The sequence below is a fragment of the Manacus candei genome, unplaced genomic scaffold (genome assembly GCF_025592945.1).
Source record: "Manacus candei isolate 608988 ecotype Guabito, Panama unplaced genomic scaffold, ASM2559294v1 h1tg000022l, whole genome shotgun sequence".
NCBI lineage: Eukaryota > Metazoa > Chordata > Aves > Passeriformes > Pipridae > Manacus > Manacus candei.
In genome coordinates, this window is record NW_026138070.1 from 5,619,336 (window position 1) to 5,633,031 (window position 13,696).

Here is a 13,696-nt window from a genome sequence, read left to right on the forward strand (position 1 = left end):
TGCCCACCTCGGATGTCCCTGCGAGGGATGGATGACCTTGGAGAGTCCCACTCAAATAATCTGATCTCTGATTCTCTGAGTCACATTCTGGTTGACTGAGCAACCAGTTGGCTTTTAATGGATCAGTTCAGCAAATTGGTCTGAAAACAGGAAAGTGGAATTTAGTTTGCAGCAGGAGAGTGTGTGGGGGTGGATTTTAAAGGGGATGTGAAGAACACCCAGTCAGCCTGAACTCTTGGTTGCCCGTAGGCCTCTGCCCTTGGGCAAATGTCAAGGGTGTGGAGCTGGGTGTGGACAAGAAAAGGCTCTGGGGAGACCTTGGAACCACTTTGAGTGCCTAAAGAAGGCTGGAGAGGGCCTTTTCCCAAGGACAAGGGGAATGGCTTTAAGCTGAGAGTAGATTTAGACCAGATGTTGTGAACAAATCCTTCCCTGGGAGGCTGGGCAGGCCCTGGCACAGGTTTACCCAGAGAAGCTGTGGCTGCCCCTGAATCCCTGGAAGTGTCCAAGGCCAGGCTGGAGCAACCTGGGCTAGTGGAAGGTGTCCCTGCCTGTGGCAGGGGGTTGGAATGAGATGAACTTGGTCATGCTCTGGGTGCAGGGAGTTTGCATTTGGGACCACAAAATCAGCAGCAATGATGGAGCCAAGGGCAGCATCTTCTGATCCAACAGGACAATCCATGGGGCAGAAATGATCCCTGGTACAGCCACTACCTGCTGTTGTTTTTGGAAAGCCAGGGAGCAATGGGAGAGACCTGAGATGATTTCAAACACGGTGGGGACTGTGATTTAAAACACTGGCACAGGTGGTGCTGTGGCTGCTCCATCCCTGGAAGTGTCCAAGGCCAGGCTGGAGCAACTCGGTGTAGTGGCAGGTGTCCCTTCCTGCGGCAGGGGGTGGAATTAAATGTCCTTTAAGGTCCCTTCCAACCCAAACCATTCCATGACACCCAGTTAGAGCTCAGTCCCACACCTGAGCCCACTCTCAGTGCCTAACCCAGCCTTTGTTAAGCCGGGGCCGGAGGCCGAGCCCGGCTCAGCGAAGCCGCGGCACAAGGCGGTTTCTCCGGAGCCGCTCCCCAAGGCCAGGACACACCTGTTGGGAGCCAGGAGGGCCCCGGGATTGGCTGGGGCAGGAATGCACCTGCGCAGGGAGGGGTGAAGGGCTCCATGTAAGACGAGCCTTAGACACTCGCCCCGTCTCTTCTCAATTCCAGCTTAAACAAGCACCACCGGCGCTGCCTGCGAAGGGAACCGCGCTCGGCCGAGCCCTTCCTTCGCTTTGCTTCTATTTTTTTTTTAATCAATTAATTTATCTATTTATTTATTTTACTTCTCAAACCCAGCTTTGTCTCAGCCATTAGCACCGTGGGGCAGTGTGTTGTTTTTCCAGGTACAGTTCTATTTTTTCGCTCTCCGTTCGCTCGCCGTGACTCTCACGGCCAAAGCCTTTCGCCGCCGGGCTCGTCTCTCTCTCTCTTCCAGAAGATGAAAAGTCTTGTGTTGCCGCTCGTTCCGTCCTTTTTTTTCTTACCCCACTGGGTTTGGGAGAAGGTGGTTGTGCTTCCAGCACTGAAGTTGCTTGGTGGGTGTGTGTTCTTGGTCCTGGTAAGCCACAGTGTCCAGGTACTGCGGGGGGGAAAAAGGGATTTAAGAATGACTTCTTTAATGCCTTTCCTAACTGTCCATCGATCTCCTCCTCTCCACTCAACTTTCTGCAGGGCTCTGTCCTCTTTTCTCTTCCTCCCTCTTTCTCCCCAGGTGGATTAAAGAGGGTTTTGTTCGACATATCAGGTTTTGTCTGCTCAGTTAGGGGGGAGGGGAGGCTCAGCACATGAATTCAAACTGTTCATTTTACAACTGGCCAAACCAGTCAGGGCAGGTAAAAGCAGAACCAAGGAGCTGAATAGGAGGGAGTCGTGGGGGGGGAAAGCTGGTTTCACCCAGATGTCATGGAGAGCTTGGAGGAAAAAAAAAAAGGGGGGGGGAGAGTCTTTGGTAAAAGCTCCCCTAAATTCAAAGAAAACGAATGTAAAATGAGCGTCGAATTTAAGAGGCCTCTCTCCAAAGGGAATATTTGTATTTAAAAGAGGGTTTACCAGCTTTGGTGCTGCCAGTGAGGATTGTAAATGCAAGTTTGCTGTGGGCTCCTTTTCAGGCTCTGAGTAACGATTGCCCTGCTTCAATTAGTTTTTTAATTAACCAGCATTTCGACGTCTTTTATTCCAACTGCAAAACACCCAACGCTCTGCTTTCATTTTTTTTTTTCCCCTGCTGCTTTGGAGGCCAAATTGGTGGCTCAGATGAGGGTGCTGCCAGTGAAGGAGACAGATTTGGAACTTGGGGAGGTGAAGGGAAGCTCTCGCCCCGCCGGAGCCGTCGCTTCGCGCTCGCGGCAGGAGGAGCCATTTTGGGTTGGTTTTGTTTATTCTTTTCTCACCTGAGGCTTTTGCTTTTTCCCTTTTCTTTTTTTTTTTTTTTTTGGGGGCATGACCAAACGAGCCTAATTAAGCCTTGCCTTCACCCCAGTGCTGGAGCCTAATTAAGCCTTGCCTTTACTTCGGTGCTGGTTCCACTCCCGGCCCCAACCGGCCTTTACTTGCGCCGGCGAGTTGGGCACCGAGGCCGGAGGAGAGGAGACAAAACCAAGAGGTTTTGCTTCATTTTTCCACGTTGGAACTTCTGATGGTGGGTTAGAGGCCGAGCTGCTGCTGGCCTGGAGGATGAGGCACCTAAAAAAGTCCCTAAAAAAGCCCCTAAAAAAGCCCCTTTGCCCGTTTTCTAATTCCTTCGGCGACGCCGGCGGGTTAATTCGGGTGTTTCTTAAGCGAGGAGGTTCCTTGGAGAATTCCTCCTGCCCGGATCCAGGAAGAGGAATCGGGCTTTGTGGACACTGAGGGAGTCAGCAGAAAATGTTTGCTCGCTCCTTCCCTCCACCCCTCGAGTAAAACAACCTTCCAGAAAGTTCTTTGCGAGGCGCAAAGAGCGAAATTATTCCGCGTTTGGGCCCAGAAGAGTTTCAGGGGATTCCAACTTTTCGGAGGCAAAGCTCGTCCCAGTCCAAAGGCTCTTTGATTTATTTAGTTCTAAGGCTTTTAATAACTCTCTTCTGAAGAATTTTGCCAGGAATCCATGAAATAACACCATTCATTCCCCCCTTTGTGAGCTTAATTCCTGATTTAGTTTTTTTTTTTCTGATGTTTTTCCTTGTAATTGCAAGTCTTTAAATTCAGCTGACTTCGCTTTTCTTTGATGCAAAAATGGGATTTAAATATTATTTGGCTTTCTCCTCCACTCCTCTGTAACAAAAAGATCAGTCTCACTCTTGATTCAAGCAGCATTAATATAAGGAAATCACGGGCTGCTGTCCGCAAAACCCAAAATAATAAAAGGTTTTATCAGCGGGACTAAACGCTGAGTTTGAAATTTGAAAATTCAGGAATGAGTTTGAAAATTCAGAAAAATCTTTAGTTGGTTTGATAACTTTAATTTGAGCTCATTTCAGCTTGCAAAGGGGCTGAAGTGCCTTCCCAGAGCTCGAGGTGTTACGTGACGAGACTTTTGGAAGCAGCTTTGCTTTGTGGGTGCCTAAATCCCTCTCAAAATTCACCAGTTGAAATGTATTATTGGCTGTTGTTAAAGATATTATTAGCTGTTATTAACTCTAAGTATTTTAGATTATTACTGATATATTCTAGATTATTACTGAAGAAGAATTTGGGCTGTTAAGACGCTCTCGGGTAAACGGGCAACTAAATTCAGGCCACCAAAATGTTCCAGAATTATAGAAAATTAGAGAAATATATAGAAATATAGAAATATATAGAAATGTAGAAAAATCAGGGTTTTGGAAAAGATTAATTAAACCTAGAGTTCTGTCTCCTCCTCCCATTCCACACAGGTACTTCTCCCAGGAATTACCTTGCAGTGGTAACTGTGAGCACGACTTGGTTTAAAACACTCCAGGAAAGCTAAAATTCCCAAACTTATAAATGGGAATTCCCTGAGGGCTGGAGGTGATTTTAATTCTGGATGGATGCAGGGATGGAGCCAGGGGCTGAATTCTTATACTGGTTATACTGGGCAGTGCTGGGCCCTGTTGAACATGAATATTAAATATTGGGTTGTGCAGTGAATGAGTTTGAGGAGCCTGAACTGACCTGGTGACACATTTATTGAGAGAATCCGAGATTTATTAAGGTTGGAAAAGTCCTCCAAGATCATCAGGCCCAACCTTTGAATATAATAATAAACAAAAAAAAAAAAAAATTAAAAAAATATATTGCTGTAAAAAATTGAGCAGTGTTTAATGCAGAAAAATAAGAAACAGCGCTTTTAATTCAAGCTGAATCAATGCACATGAAAATATTCAAATGATACCAATTAATGGTAGATTTTAAAAATCATTTCAATGTGATAGTCATAAAATTTTGAATGTTCTCCTCAGGCTTCCCCTTTGTGATGGTTTATTTAGGCAGGAAATAGAGTTTTCTTCGTGCCCTTGGTCTAAAAAAAAAAAAAAACAGGGAGAAAGGCTGAAAGTGATAATTCTCTACATTTTTAATAAGAAGGGGAAAATCTAAAAGAGGTTCAGAATTGCAAAAAAAATGCAAACTGGGCATAAAATATACATGTGATCAGCTGTTCCTTTGTGGGAGCTTTTGTTTGCAAAACAACTTAATTAGAACATTTTTACCGTTTTTTTTAGGAAAAGTGATCCCAGGCAATTTTCACTTTAATTTGGGGGTTGGGTGGGGTTTTTTTAACATCTCTGCCTAAAAATAAAGCGAAATAAATGAGTTTTAGGGGCTTATCTCAGGTCGGGGTGGAACAATCACGGCTCAACCAGGGGGGGTTGAGCTTTTAAAACCAGAACTTAGACACTTTTAAAGCTTTTATTTTTGTTCCTTTTCAAAACTCCAGGTCGAGCTTTTTTATCTGATGGAGCTCCGAGGTCTTTAAAGGCTTAAATTTCACCTGCTTTGTTCCTTTTCCTGCCCGTGACTCTTGATTAAGGCTCAGCCCTCCAGGTTTAATTAAATAAGTTATTTTTTTTTCCCCCCTTTCCTCCTTTTTGGAGCTGAATTCTTTAGGGAAAATCTCACCAGACATTCCCACTTTTCCTGAGATCCCAAACTGGAATTTTAGGGTCCAACAGGCAGGTGAGGAAGGAGAAGAGGGGAGGGGGAAAGAAAACTAATCCGGGTCTAAAGTTAATTAGTGTGCTGTTAAAAATCCAGGGGGGTGGGGTGGGGCTGATTGAAGTTCCTTGTTTTCCAACCCCTCTCCAGGAGTTTTTTCCCTTCTCCCAAGGCCTGGCCACCGGGAATGGTGGTGATGATTAACCAGGTGGTAACCTGGAGACCACGGGGCTGGCTTTATATCTCCCGGGTACCCAAGAGCCCCAGGGAAACCTCACCCAGGGCCCTGGGAACCAGGTGGGAAATTGGGAGACTTTTGGTGGCTTTTCCATATTTTTTCGAATTTTTCATATTTTTCTTTTTCCCCCATATTTTCCATATTTTCATAATTTTAATAATTTTCTTAATTTTCTTTTTTCATATTTTTCTTAATTTTCTTTCCCCATATTTTTCTTAATTTTCTTTTTCCAAATTTTTCTTAATTTTCTTTTTTCATATTTTCATAATTTTCATTATTTTCTTAATTTTCTTTTTTCCATACTTTCCAAATTTCCATAATTTTCTAAATTTTCTTTCCCCCATATCTTCATAATTTCCATAATTTCCCTTATTTTCATTTTTCCTATTTTCCCGTATTTTTTCTTTTTCTTTTTTTTCCCATATTTTCCGTATTTTTCTCTTCTTTTTTCCCATATTTTTTGGTGCTTTTTCACTTCTCATTTGGTGCCTGGATGTCTCCCCACGGTAAGGGCATAACCACCCTCTCCTCTGCTTCTCTTCTCCTCCTCTTCCCTCTCCTCTTTTTCAAACCCTGACTAAAACTAAAGCACATTTTCCCCTTTTTTACCCCTAAAACACCATCTCAGGGAGTAGAAAGGAGGTGGAAGGGAGGATTTATTCATCAAACCTACTCATTAATTGCCTTGGAAATCTGATTTAATTTTTTTTATGATGTCCAATTTTTTCTTCTTTTCTTTCTGGTAAATACTAATAATTCCTCTGTTTGCTAAGAATTAAACAAGTCTCCCTGAAAAAAAAAAAAAAAAGACTATAAATGAGCTGAAATGGTTTATTATTCCAGTGAGAGATTATATTTCTGAGGTTATATTTCTGGACTGAACGAGATAGAACCAATCATATTGGATTGAGCATTAAAAAAGCAAAATATTTGGAATTACTGTTGGGATTGAAATGAGGATTTGCCTGAGGAATGTGTGGATTAAAAGTGAGGGGTTCCATCTGATTTGTCTTCCCTCTGACAGGATCCATAATTTATTTGTAAGGTGTGAAATAAGGGGTTTTTTGGGGTGTTCTTTCCTTATAATTTGTAATTTCCAGCCCCTCCTTCGCTGGCAGGTGGTTCTGGGATGTGCATTCCGGGGGATTGGCTTCGTTTTTCCTCACTTTGGGAAATCCTGGCAGCAAAGAAACAGATCTGTGGAAGTTCCTTCTTCCTTAAAGCAGGAAAATCAAAAGGCATTTTAAATAACATATCCCATAAAATTACCCTCAGCCCTTTAAGCTGCTTTTTTATTGAGTTGTTTTCCTACCTGGCTGTTGAATTTTTTAAAGCAGCAGCTGCTCCACGTCCTAAACCCTTGATAAAACTCATTAATTTACTGGTTTCAGTTCCAGGATGATAAAAGCTCCATAAACTCTTTATTTGCTGGGGTATATTTAAAACATATTTATAATATAAAAAGTATCTCCTATGGTGCTAAGAAAAAAAATGATGATCCAGTAACTTTCTCTTGTCTGGGATCTATTATTTGACAGCATTTGGGCAAACCAAACATATTATTATTCCTATTTTAATACATTAATTAATTATTGCTATTTTAATACGTTAATTAATTATTGCTATTTTAATACATTAATTATTTGAAAACCCTGCAGAGGATTTTAATTCTTCTTTGTAGCAGGGAAAAAAAAAGGCTGGGAAGTGGTTTCCATGTTAGATTTTTATTCCAACTTTTATTCTAATTTTTATTCTAGCATTTATTATTTTATTTATTATTTTTAGACTTTTATTCCATTTTTTTTTTTTAAAAAGCCTCATTTTCCTCACCTGACAATGGGCTGTAAGTGATATAGTTTTTTGGGAATAAAAGCAAATTCCCCAGGCATTGTGAGGCTCAGTAATGATTAACCTGGCGCTGGGGCACAGGGATTGTTTGGTAAAAAGTGCATTACACAGCTCAGAAATATGTGCCTGGGTCATTATTGTGGCACGTTCCCATTCCCAGACTTGGATAGGGCATGGGGGGGGGTTGGATTTTGGGTAAAAAAACAGCAAAAAAGCTGGTTTTGGGGGGTTTGGAGGGTTTTGCTTAGTTTTTTTTATTGTTGTTGGGGTTTGGGGGGGTTTTGATAGGTTTTTTTGTTGTTGTTGGGGTTTTGGGGTGGTTTTAGGAGGGTTTTAACCCCAAATACAGCTTGGAGGGTTGACTTAATCTGAATTTGGCTCTTGTGGAAGTCAAGCCAGGCCAAGGATCAGCAGCTGGCACAGCACTGGGACACTGATGGTTTGAACTGGTGTTTTGAACTGGTTTGGGTGATTCATGGGGTGCTGACAACACTCTTTCACACCCTGCAGTGGTACAAAGATCCCACATTTTCCCTGGAAATGGATTTGGGGGACGTTGCAAAGATGCCAGGCCAAGGATCAGCGGCTGGCCCAGCACTGGGATGCACTGCTGGGACACTAATGGTTTAAACTGGTGCTTTGAACTGGTTTAGGTGATTTGTGGGGGTGCTGACAACACTCTTTCACACCCTGTAGTGGTGTAAAGATCCCACATTTTCCCTGGAAATGGATTTGGGGGACGTTGCAAAGATGCCAGGCCAAGGATCAGCGGCTGGCCCAGCACTGGGATGCACTGCTGGGACACTAATGGTTTAAACTGGTGCTTTGAACTGGTTTAGGTGATTTGTGGGGGTGCTGACAACACTCTTTCACACCCTGTAGTGGTGTAAAGATCCCACATTTTCCCTGGAAATGGATTTGGGGGACGTTGCAAAGATGCCAGGCCAAGGATCAGCGGCTGGCCCAGCACTGGGATGCACTGCTGGGACACTAATGGTTTAAACTGGTGCTTTGAACTGGTTTAGGTGATTTGTGGGGTGCTGACAACACTCTTTCCTACTCTGTAGTGGTGCAAAGATCCCACATTTTCCCTGGAAAGGGGTTTGGAGGCCGTTGCAAACAGCGGATTTGGAGGACGGTTGACGCGAGGCCCCGACGCACAGGAATTTTTGGGAGCTGGAGGAAGGCCTGGCTGGCTGAGCTGAGCAGCTCTGGTCGTTTGGTTGTGTAACATTCCCAGGATTGTCTTTCCAGAGCGATTCCTGCCCCGGGAGTCAATCCCTGCTCTGGGCAGACCCCCCTGGCCTGGCCTGGACTGGCATTTTCTGGGCAGAGGGGGCACAAAGGAACTGGGCCCAGCTCCTCAGCCACTTGTGCCACGGCAGGAGGAGATGGAGGGAGGAACCTTTTGCCATGAGGGTGGCCCAGGTTGGCCAGAGAAGCCCCTGGAGCCCTGGAAGTGTCCCAGGCCAGCTTGGACACTCGGTCTAGTGGAAGGTGTGGGTGGAATTAAACATCCTTTAAGGTCCCTTCCCACCCAAACCATCCCGTAATTCTCTCTGTAGAAAATCAAAGAACAGATTGAAGTGAGTTTAACCCAGGCTGGTATTTTTTTGGTGTCTTCCTCTGTGTCTGAAGGGAATTGATTGATCCCAATGCAATTCCTTTTGGAGCAGGTGCATTTTCCAGCCCCCTCTCCTCCCCCTCTCCTTTTGTTTGCAGTTGCCCACGGTAAAACACCATCTCAGGGAGCAGAAAGGAGGTGGAAGGAAGGATTTATTCATCAAAACTACACATTAATTGGCTTGGAAACCTGATTTAATTTTTTTCCTTGATGTCTCCAAACTTGTCCTGCTCCAGCCACAAGAACTTGGGGTTATTTTCTCCAGACAGAGCCTTTAATTGCTTTTAATTGTGTGTTATTGCCACACTCGAGTGTACCAAAAGCAGGTGCTCTGTCCTACAGAGCCAGAAATTCAAATTTCTCAGGCCTCTGGTGGGCAAGAATATTTCACTGGTGGTGGAAATGTTACTTTTATATAAAGGAGCTTTATTTTAAGATGGAAAAAATATGTTTGTCTCCAGGGTGTTGGAAAAGTGCCTGAACTCCCAAGCTGAGGGTCAGGGGCTGATGGAAAAAGGGCCACTGGCCCTTCCTGTGGGGTTTTCCAATGATCCCATCTCATCTCCTCCCTTTCATGGAAGAGATTTTGGCCTTCCAAGCAGCTTTAGTAGAAGGAAGGGAACTAATGTGACCTCCTGGGATTTTCTCTATCACAAAACCCGTCAAAAGTCAGGAGGGTGAAAAGAGTTTTTTTGAAAGGAAAATGCCCTAAACAGTTCCTAATTTTCTCTCCCTTACAAATTCCCCTCAGGCAGAAAGAACCTGTTGAAATGTGGCTTTTTATTTTAGGTGTTCTCCACCTCTGGTGAGCAGGAGGTGGTTCCAGCACTGCTCTGTAAATTCTGGACACACAAAGAGATGTCCTGATGAATCACTTGGCACAATTTGACTTTTGTACCTTTTAAGTGTTGCTTTGTGGCATTTATATACATGGTTTTTTTGCCTTGAACATGTGACTGGGTGAGTGCAGCAGCTCTGAAAGTGTTGAAAGGTTCCAATAATCATTTTAATAATTAAAAAAAAAACAGTTTAGGGAAAGATTCAGTGAGAACCAGGAGGGGCAGGATTGCTCTTGGAGGCCTTAGGGCAGAGGTTTGATAGTTTAGATTGCATTTTATTGCCCACAAAAGCAGGAGATGTCACCTTCCAGCTGGGCCACAGTTGGAAATCCTTTGGATTAGGCTGGAATATGGAATCAGGATCATTCCAATGCCTTCTCCTGGTGTTAAAACAGCAGGAATTAAGTTGGGGATTGCCTTGAATTGCCCTTGTGGCATCTCTGAGATGTCACCAGAGACACTAAATCACCCAGGTTGGGTTGGGTTGGGCTGATAAAGGTCATCAGGGGGATCTGAAGGGAGCTCAGGAAATCCTTCCAGCTGGATTTGGAAAAGCAGGTTGTACAAGGTCTCATCTCCCAGCAGGTCTGACAGTCTGGGACCCCCCGGGAATGTCCTGGGAAGGAGGGGCAGGAAAGGGGCTAAAGGGAAATATTTCAGTATTTTAAAGTGAAGAAGTGGCTTCCTGGCAGCTTCCCCAGGTTGCTCTTGCATTAAATGTTAATTAAAATCAGGTAAAAGAGGGACAACCTACAGAACCCCCTCTCTGTCCTCTGTAATTGTGACATCTTGGGTATTTTCTGCCTCAGGGGGGAAACATTCCCTTGTCCACCTCAACACTGGCTGCTGTGTCCACCCCAATTGCTGCAAAAATGGGATTACACACTTTTGAAGGCAGAATTCCACTGATAAATTCAAATATCTGATCCCACATTTCACCCTGAAGTGATGGGATATCTCGTAGTGCATAGTAATTCCATGACTTCAGTCAGAATCTTGGTTTATTCCCTGAATTGTTACAGTCAGTGGGTTGATATTTCCTGACTTATTAACAACTGAAGGATTTTGCTCTAATTACAGTTGGACATCACGGGGGGTTTGTGAACTGCAGTCATTCCAGCACATTATTCTTCTTCTCTATATTAATTAGATAACAGGTTGCTCTGATTAAAACTGAGTTTAGCTCAGCCTGGGGTTTTAGTGTTTAGAAAGTCTCTGCTCTACCTATTTTATTTCAGCTACAGTTGTCACATCTAAGGGTACTTCAGACAAAGAGCTATTGTCTAATTCTCCTTCTTTTTGGCTTTATTCCACGTTGTTGCTGCAGGAAAGACACTTCCTGGTGTAACTCTGGAGTGGGTCTGTGTGTTCACTCCTCTAGTGGGACTGATGAGCTTCAATGTTGTCATAAAAAGACCAAAAAAAACCCCCAAAAATGCAAAAAGAACCCACCTGCAGGGTTTTGGGGGTGGTTTTTTTGCAGTAGCCTTGCAGAATGTCAGTGAAACGGAGCGGGGGGGACTCAAAAATCAAAAGTATTTGTGTCCCAGTGCTGTGGGAAGGGCAGGACGTGCATTAAAGGACATTAAAACACAGCATAACACACATGAAAAGGTGGCTGTGGTGGCCTCAGGGAAGAGCTCTTGTCATGGAACTTCTTCACATCAGGATTTGGTTGGAATTTCCCTAAATTGGATCTCGAGGAGTTCATCAAATGATTGGGAATCACAGAATCCTCGAGGTGGGAAAAGAGTTCTGTGATCCAAGTCCATCACCTTAAACTGGGGGGGGGGGGGGATTTTCACCACTTCACCACTTTTTTTTGTAGCTATTTTCACTTAATTTGAACCATTTTCACCACATTTTACCTCTTTTTGGGCTGAACTCAGTCCTGTTCCAACGTTTCTGAGCTTTTTGCAGGTTTGGTGCAAGCAGGGAGGGGGTTTTTACTCCTCTCCTTATCCAAATCCGACCACTGAGCTCCCATTATTCAGGAATTCAGCCCCTCTGACCCGGAGCTCCCTAAAACCAAAGGCAAAAATCTCTCCTCCTCTACTTTTAACTGCCCCTTTTTCGTCCCTGGGTGTTGTCAGAGATGGATTTCTTGGTGTATTTATCACTGATCAATCCTCTGGCAGCAAAAAGAGCAGAGGATGACAAACCCCACCCTGAGGCCACTGGGCTGGGGAAGTTTATTTTGGCAGCAGTGTCTGGAAAACAGGGATTTCCAGGGGGTTTTGGGATGCCCTGGAAGGTGTTTGGCAGGTCACAAATCTTATTTTTTCAAGGGTATGAAATGTCACCATTGATTTTCTTTGGGGTGAGAACATTGCAGTCGTTTCTTTAGTTGCTCCAGAGTTGTTCAGAAGTATTTGGTTTTTTTTTTTATGTATCTGAGGCAAAAATCAGTCATAAATTCACAGGATGGGAGGGACCCACAAGGCCCATCGAGTCCAACTCCTGGTTTTGTGAAATCTTGAGTGAAGCCTGAGAGGCTCCAAAGCTTCTTAGAGTTTAAATCCTCGTGATTTCTTGTGCTCTGCAAGATCTTGGGGCTCCCCAACCAGAAATCTGCTTAAATCATGACTGAAAAAAATCAGCAAATTGCTTTCTTGAAACCTAGATAAGGTTGAAATGTTTGGAGGTGCTGGAAGGTGTAAGTATAAATAGCATTTCTTGGGAAGTGCTGAAGTGGGGAGGTGGTGGGGAAGGAGCAGGACTATTTCTATATCCAAATATTTCTGGGATGACTTTTCAGGACGTTGTTGCTTCTGCCTGTCCCAAAATGACCAGCATCTGAAAGCCCAAAAATGCTGAATTTCTCCCCCCAAAAATGCTGAAATCCCTCCCCCAAAAAATGCCCAAATCCCAAATATCCCCCAGGTGATATTTCCCTTTTCCATCCCTCTTTTTATTTCTCCTCCAAGCAATCAGGTTTTTGTAGCTGGACTTTTTGAGATTCCATCACCATCTTACTGGGCAGCATTGGATGTTTTCTGCTTTTCTAATACTGCCTGGTAATGATGATGATGGTGTCTCGTGCACAACGTGGGAAAATCCGACAGCAAATTTGGGGAAGCCAAAAAAAAAAACCAAAAAAAAAAAAAAAAGCCAATTTCTTTGGCCACCAAAGAAAAAATCCCTGCTGGGCCTCACAAATCTTCCCCCAAGCAGGAATAAATTGAAAATGAAGTGCTAAATAAAGGGTAGATCTCACCTAACAGCAATTATGGAGTGATAAAATGATGTCAGAGCGAGCCTGGGAATAGGAAAGCGTGGAAAAAAAAGCCTGAGAAATGCTCAAATAAATGAAATATTTCCATGTTTGATGTTGTAGCAGCAAAATAATCGCAGGGATTCTGCTCCAAACATGGTTTTTGATTTCTTTTTAAACACTTTAGATGTTTAAAAATGTTTGCAAATGTTTTATGGAGTGAATTTTTCTCATTCATTGTTTTTTCTCCAGGAATCCAAATGTTCTTTTCCACCTCAACCACCCAAAAGCTGCCAAAACTGAAAGTGGAGTTTTCCTTTTTTCAGCCCTCCAGGGCTGCTCGTCCCCGGGCCAATATTTTGAAAGCAAAGCCATTTATTTAAAAAAAAAAATTAAATTTTTTAAAAAAATTTAAGACTTTTCTGTCGCCTCCCTGGTTTTTTTTTTTAATACAGATTTTCACATTTTATATTTTTTATACGGATTTAATTTCACTTTTTATACGGATTTAATTTCACATTTTGTATTTTTATAGGGATTTAATTTCACATTTTATATTTTTATACGGATTTAATTTCACATTTTATATTTTTATACGGATTTAATTTCACATTTTATATTTTTATACGGATTTAATTCCACATCCATTTGTCACTTGGTGTCGGGGAAGAGAGAATGAGACTGAGCTCCCCTTCCTTTGATTCTTTCATTCCTTCAGTGGATTAATATTCTATATTTTAAAATATGATTCTTATTCTGTGAGGGGTTTTTTTCCTTAATTTTAGGAGTTAA

At 43.1% G+C, this 13,696-nt stretch overlaps 1 long non-coding RNA gene across 1 annotated transcript; it reads left to right on the forward strand.

Moving 5' to 3' along the window:
* Positions 1 to 201: 201 nt before the first annotated feature.
* LOC127470675 (uncharacterized) lies at positions 202 to 11,545 on the forward strand. The gene is made up of 2 exons (XR_007904369.1): positions 202 to 7,695; positions 8,253 to 11,545. It is a non-coding gene; the product is annotated as an uncharacterized LOC127470675 (long non-coding RNA).
* The last annotated feature ends 2,151 nt before the right edge of the window (positions 11,546 to 13,696 follow it).